Source organism: Salmo salar, chromosome ssa03 (assembly GCF_905237065.1).
Source record: "Salmo salar chromosome ssa03, Ssal_v3.1, whole genome shotgun sequence".
Taxonomy (NCBI): domain Eukaryota; kingdom Metazoa; phylum Chordata; class Actinopteri; order Salmoniformes; family Salmonidae; genus Salmo; species Salmo salar.
Window position 1 is genome coordinate 37,639,504 of NC_059444.1, and position 7,927 is coordinate 37,647,430.

Consider the following 7,927-nt stretch of genomic DNA (forward strand, 5'->3'; position numbering starts at 1 on the left):
GAATAAAGACCTCCTCCATTACTGTCATTATTGAAAGAGATTGTGATATCTCAAATCTCAAAATAGGGCTACTTAATTTTAGATCCATCACATCCAAAGGCAGCATGTGTGTGTGTGTGTGTATATGCGTGCATTCAGTCAATAGTCAATTAACTAATCACTGATCATAATCTTGATGTGATTGGCCTGACTGAAACATGGCTTAAGCCTGATGAATTTACTGTGTTAAATGAGGCCTCTCTTCCTGGTTACACTAGTGACCATATTCCCTGCGCATCCTGCAAAGGCGGAGGTGTTGCTAACAGTTATGATAGCAAATTTAAATGTACCCCCCCAAAACTACTGCGTTTTCGTCTTTTGAGTTTCTAGTCATGAAATCTACGCAGCCTACTCGATCACTTTTTATAGATATTTGTAACGTAGATGCTGGGAGTCGAGAAGCAGGTGCAGGTGGTAAGTTTAATATAACAAATAACATGGAACAATACAACGTAGGAGTAGTGTCAAGACATGAACAACAGAAACAATACTGCCTAGGGAAGGTACCTAAGGGAGTGCCAGATAAAGGGGAGGTATGGAGTCCAGGTGCGCGTAATGATGAAAGCCAGGTGCGCGTAATGATGTTTCCCAGGACCGGTGGTTAATAAACCGGTGACGTCAAATGCCGGAGGGAAGGAGCGGGAGTAGACATGACACTACTGTTTACAGGCCTCCTGGTTCGTATACAGCATTCCTCATTCCTCACTGAGTTCCCTGAATTCCTATCGGACATTGTAGTCATGGCAGATAATATTAATATTTTTTGGTGACATGAATATTCACATGGAAAAGTCCACAGACCCACTCCAAAAGGCTTTCGGAGCCATCATCGACTCAGTGGGTTTTGTCCAACATGTCTCCGGACCTACTCACTGCCACAGTGGACTTAGTTTTGTCCCGTGGAATAAATATTGTGGATCTAAACGTTTTCCCTCATAATCCTGGACTATCGGACCAACATCTTATTATGTTTTCAGTCGCAACAAAGAATCTGCTTAGACCCCAACCAAGAATCCCAAAATATTACTATATGCCCTTCCAGACTCCCTCCACCTACCCAAGGACATTGGAGTACAAAAATCGGTTAACCGCCTAACTGAGGAATTAAATGTAACCCTGCGTAATACGCTAGATGCAGTTGCACCCCTAAAAACAAAACACATTTGTCACAAGAAACTAGCTTCCTTGATATACAGAAAATACCCGAGCCCTGAAGCAAGCTACCAGAAAATTGGAACGGAAATGGCGATATACCAAACTGGAAGTCTTCCGACTAGCTTGGAAAGACAGTACCGTGCAATATCAAAGAGCCCTCACTGCTGCTCGATCATCCTATTTTTCCAACCTAATTGAGGAGAATAAGAACAATCCAAAATGTATTTTTTATACTGTCACAAAGCAAACTAAAAAGCAACATTCCCCAAGAGAGGATGGCTTTCACTTCAGCAGTGATGAATTCATGAAATCCATCACTGCTGGAAATTAGGGACTCCTCTTTGAATCTGCGTATTTCTCCAAAGCTCAGTTGTCCTGAGTCTACACAACACTGCCAGGACCTAGGATCAATGGAGACACTCAAGTTTTTTTATCCTGTATCTCTTGACACATTCATGAAAATAGAAATGGCCTCTAAACCTTCAAGCTGCATACTGGACCCTATTCCAACTAAACTACTGAAAGAGCTGCTTCCTGTGCTTGGCCCTGCTATGTTGAACATAATAAATGGCTCCCTATCCACCAGATGTGTACCAAACTTACTAAAAGTGGCAGTAATAAAGCCTCTCTTGAAAAAGCCAAACCTTGACCCAGAAAATGTAAAAAAAAACTAATCTCGCATTCCTCTCAACATTTTTTGAAAAAGCTGATGCGCAGCAACTCACTGCCTTCCTGAAGACAAATAATGTATACGAAATGCTTCAGTCTAGTTTTAGACCCCATCATAGCACTGAGACTGCACTCGTGAAGGTGGTAAATTACCTTTTAATGGCGTCAGACCAAGGCTCTGCATCTGTCCTCGTGCTCCTAGACCTTAGTGCTGCTTTTGACACCATTGATCATCACATTATTTTTGAGAAATTGGAAACCCTAATTGATCTGCAGGGACAAGTTCTTGCCTGGTTTAAATCTTGTCTGTCAGAAAGATATCAGTTCGTCTATGTGGATGGTTTGTCCACTGCCAAATCAATTGTACGTTTCAGTGTTCTTCAAGATTCCGTTTTAGGACCACTATTGTTTTCACTATATATTTTACCTCTTGGTGATGTCATTCGGAAACATAATGTTACCTTTCACTGCTATGTGGAAGATACACAGCCGTACATTTTGATGAAACATGATGAAGCCCCAAATTTGCCCACCCTGAAAGCCTGTGTTTCAGAAATAAGGAAGTGGATGGCGGAACATTTTTCACTTTTAAACTCGGAGAAAACCGAGATCTTCTGTTGGATCTGACAATTAATCTTGATGGTTGTACAGTCGTCTCAAATAAAACTGTGAAAGACCTCTGAGTTACTCTGGACCCTGATCTCTCTTTTGACGAACATATCAAGAATATTTCGAGGACAGTTTTTTCCATCTTCGTAACATTGCAAAAATCCTAAACTTTTTGTCCAAAAATGATGCAGAAAAGCTAATCCATGCTTTTGTCACTTCTAGATTAGACTACTGCAATGCTCTACTTTCCAGCTACCCGAATAAAGCACTAAATACACTTCAGTTAGTGCTAAACACGGCTGCTAGAATCTTGACTAGAACCAAAACATTTGATCATATTACTCCAGTGCTAGCCTCTCTACACTGGCTTCCTGTCAAGGCTAAGGCTGGTTTCAAGGTTTTACTGCTAACCTACAAATATTTACATGGGCTTGCTCCTACCTATCTCTCCGATTTGGTCCTGCCGTACATACCTACACATACACTATGATCACAAGACGCAGGCCTCCTTATTGTCCCTAGAATTTCTAAGCAAACAGCTGAAAGCAGGGCTTTCTCCTATAGAGCTCCATTTTTATCCATGTGAGAGACGCAGACTCGGTCTCGACCTTTAAGTCTTTACTGAAGACTCATCTCTTCAGTAGGTCCTACAGTAGGTCCTCTCTCTCTCTCTCCCCTACCGGAGGACCTGAGCCCTAGGACCATGCCTCAGGACTACCTGGCCTGATGACTCCTTGCTGTCCCCAGTCCACCTGGTTGTGCTGCTGCTCCAGTTTCAACTGTTCTGCCTGCGGCTATGGAACCCTGACCTGTTCACCGGACGTGCTACCTTGTCCCAGACCTGCCTTTTTCTACCTGCTGTCTCTAACTCTGAATGTTCGGCTATGAAAAGCCAACTGACATTTACTGCTGAGGTGCTGACCTGTTGCACCCTCTACAAACACTGTGATTATTATTATCTGACCCTGCTCGTCATCTATGAACATTTGAACCTTTGGCCATGTACTGTTATCATCTCCACCCGGCACAGGCAGAAGAGGACTGGCCACCCCTCATAGCCTGGTTCCTCTCTATGTTTCCAACCCAAGTTCCTGCCTTTCTAGGGAGTTTTTCCTAGCCACTGTGCTTCTACATCTGCATTGTTTGCGGTTTGTGGATTTATGCTGGGTTTCTGTATAGCTCTTTGTGACATCTGCTTATGTAAAAAGGGCTTATAAATAAATGTGATTGATTGATTAGTACTGTTGCCTGTATAATACTACCATAATATACTGCTATATTACCAACAGTACTGTTGCCTGTATAATACTGCCATATTATACTGCTATATTACCAACAGTACTGTTACTTGTAAAATACTGCTACTGTATATTACTGCCGTATTTCTCCTACTGTACAATAGTGCCAGCTGTATATTCCTGCAATATTACCACCACATTACTGTCAGCATGTAAATAGCAGCACCTCTCAACACAGAAATACACACATGCATCCACACGCACGCATGCACATAAACACACAAACACTCACAGACGCACAAACAGACGCACAAACACACAGACACAGGTGGAGGCAGAGTGATAGTCATCGGGGGATCTCTCCTTTAGTCCTCATTAAGATAGGATGATGAGGGAGAACATGATTCACTCTGCCTCGAAACAATAACGTTAATGTTTTATAACCATATATTTATAGAGGCGTCAGGTGTATCTGTGGGAGTGTTAAAGAAGAGAGCGAGAGAAAGTGAACTCTCTCTCTCTCTCTGTGTGTGAGAGTGTGTTTTAATGTTTCATGACCATACGTTTGTGGGAGGTTTGGGGTGGTTGTTTCTGCCTGATTGACTCTTATGGGCTTTCTGTGTTTTGGCACATGAGGGGAACCCAAGAGTTTGGTGTGTGAGTTCAACGTGTTGTTCATCTGTGTGTGTGTATGTGTGTCTGTGTGTGTTTGTGTGGGCCCATAAAAGATTTAAGGACTTGCCTGCTCTGTTGTGGCGGTAACAAAAGCTTTCCGTGTTTGTGCATAATTACTCCAAGGACTGAGAACGGATCTGGAGTGTGTGTGATTGTGTGAATCCTGGTGAGTTTGTATCGTCTTTAGTTTGGAAATATATGGAACAAGATTACTCAAGATTGACTTCGAAATTGGATGTACGTCCATCAAGTGGGCTTGGGTTTCGCTAGGGAATCCGGATATGAAGGTCAAGTGTTCAATCCCAGTGGTAGACACTTTTATTTGTCTTTTTTTATCCCTTAATTTAACCATTCGCGAATGAATGCTTGAACTTTAAGTGGCACCTCTTTTCACCTCAGTTAACACCTAATTTACTTAACAAAAGGTGGTCCAGGTAAATCATCACATAGCACCACTGGGGGCGGGTGGAGCTTTACTGTTACGTTCTCTATTGCTCCTCAAGCAAGGGGGAGGCCAATGACATCACAGATTCCACTTCAGACCAACTCCTTGAATGCCCTACGCCTTGAAGTTTGCAATTGTGACTAAAAAGCACTATTTTACTCAAAACATATTTTCTTTACACTTTAGTGTGGGTACTTTACAATATTTTACCTGGGGTATCGCTTTTCAACAGTAAAAGTTACAAAAATCACTGGGAGAGAGAGAGAGAGAGAGAGAGAGAGAGAGAGAGAGAGAGAGAGAGAGAGAGAGAGAGCTGACCACTTGTTGTTGAAGATGCAGTTGGATCAGATTGGTGATGTGCCAGGTGTACTTGGAGAAGCTCCTTTGGGCAGATCATCATTCCTCACAAATGCTGACCTAAAAAGAACAAATAATTTTGACCATGTAACTTAACCTAAAGGTTGTAGTTGCGATAGGGTTAGGGTTGTGGTTTGTGTCTGGGTTGTGTTAAGGTTTACCTGTAGTTGTGTTAGGGTTTGTCTCGTGAGGCCAAATCTCAAATATTAGAAGTTTGGAGAACTTCAGTATTTTGTGTTTGAAAGGATGTGCTGGTTGCTAATGCTCGCGTTTGATTGGCTCTGAGTAGAAATGACCTTTCTCCCTCAGGAGAGGGCTTTCTTATACCAGCAGCATACCACCCTGCATCCCACTGCTGGCTTGCTTCTGAAGCTGAGCAGGGTTGTTCCCTGGATGGGAGACAATATTCTGCTGGAAGTGGTGTTGGGGGGCCAGTAGGAGGCACCCTTTCCTCTGATCTTAAAAATAATATCCCAGGGCAGTGATTGGGGATATTGCCCTGTGTAGGGTGCTGTCTTTCAGATGGGATGTTAAATGGGTGTCCTGACTCTCTGTGGTCACTAAAGATCCCATTACACTTATTGTAAGAGTAGGGGTGTTAACCCTGGTGTCCTGGCTAAATTCCCAATCTGTCCCTCATACCATCATGGCCACCTAAACATCCCCAGTTTACAATTGGCTCATTCATCTCGCCTGTAACTATTCCCCAGGTAGTTGCTGTAAATGAGAATGTGTTCTCATGGTAAAATAAGTGTTAAAAATAAAATATGTTTCCTCGTGTGTATCCTAATGTGATTGTGCCTTCATTGCACGTGTGAACGCCTGTGTTTCTGTGTTTGTCTGTCCTTTTGCTGAAAGCAGTTGGAGATATCATATTTCCACTAAAACGATGAGAGTTGACTGGGCCTTTAACTGTAGCATACTGAATAGAATAGATTCTAGAGTAGAACAGTCAAAACCTCACTGAAAGGGTTAACAGCTAGCAGTTCCCTGAGCTACAGTCTAACCCACTGTCAGATCATAGCGCTGTACATAATGCAGGGTGCATAACTCCCTATACACACACACACACACACACACACACACACACACACACAGAGAGAGAGACACACTGCTCCATAATGTAGGAGCCCTAACGCTCTCCTAGCCGTGATCAAAAACATGAAACTACACGAACAGAAGGAGAACAGTTAAATATTCAACCTCACAGAGAGCAGAAAGGGCTTACTGACAAAATGCCTAAATATGAGAAACGGTTTCTTCACTAGTTCAAAGGCCTTTGTCATAGAGAGACAGAAAGAGTGTGTGTGTGAGTGCGTGTGTGTGTGTGTGAGGGGATAAACCCCTGAATGCATAAAACCAAGAACCAAGGGCCCCTAATCAGCCCCCCACGGCCCTCCCACACCAACTCTCTCTCTTCCTCTATTTCTCTCTCCCTCTACCTCTTTCCGTCCCTCCAACATATACCAAGGACTCCTTCTCTCCCCTTATTTTTCTCAGTCTCTCTCTGCCTCCCACACAAAACTGTATTCTGCTCCTTTCTGTCTACCTCTGCTTCTCCCTCTCCTTCCTTCCTCTCTAACCCTCTCCCCATTCCTAGTTTTCCCCTTCTCTTTCTCTCTCACTCCTTTTCTCCCTCCCCCAACCCCTCTCACTAGCAGGCTAGATCTCTATTGTGCCTCTGCAGCTCCTTTCTCTTCCCATAGACAGGCCATTCAGCCCTGGGAAACGGGAGGAAGTGCACACACACATACACACACACACACAAAGGGAGGACAGGACTGTCTCATCTCTGGTCTGGAATGCTATCCTCCATGCCTGCAGATCCGCTGCTACGTTCTAACTGACTCTGCGGGACACTCTCTGACACACACATGCACACACGCACACTGTGACATACACTATTCATGCTGTAAGTGCCTCAGCTAACAAGATACAGGACAGGTGGGCCCTGTGGGCGGAAAAGGACAGAGACGACTAAGCACAGATCTTGGGTCAGTATAGCCTTTCTTTGGCTAAGGTTAGGATTAGGGGAAGCATAAACTGATCGTAGATCATAGATCAGTGTCATAGACAAGGGCTGCTGGTGACCCCATGACTCAGAAATATTAAGGCTAATGGGATCTGGACCATTTCTCTCTCTGTGTGTGTGTGTGTGTGTGTGTGTGTGTGTGTGTGTGTGTGTGTGTGTGTGTAGTACCAGTCAAAAGTTCAGGGCTTTATTATTTTTACATCAAAACGATGAAATAACACATATGGGATCATGTAGCAACCAAAAAAGTGTGAAAATATATTTTATATTTGAGATTCTTTAAGGTAGCCACCCTTTGCCTTGATGACAGCTTTGCACACTCTTGGCATTCTCTCAACCAGCTTCATGAGGAATGCTTTTCCAACAGTCTTGAAGGAGTTCCCACATATACTGAGCACTTGTTGGCTGCTTTTCCTTCACTCTGCGGTCCGACTCATCCCAAACCATCTCAATTTGGTTGAGGTCGGGGGATTGTGGAGGCCAGGACATCTGATGCAGCCCTCCATCACTCTCCTTCTTGGTCAAATAACCCATTCACAGCCACAAAGACACAGCGGTTGGAACCCAAAATCTCCAATTTGGACACATCAGACTAAAGGTCTAATGTCCATTGCTTGTGTTTCTTGGCCCAAGCAAGTCTCTTCTTTTTATTGGTGTCCTTTAGTAGTGGTTTGTTTGCAGAAATTCGACCATGAAGGCCTGTTTCAC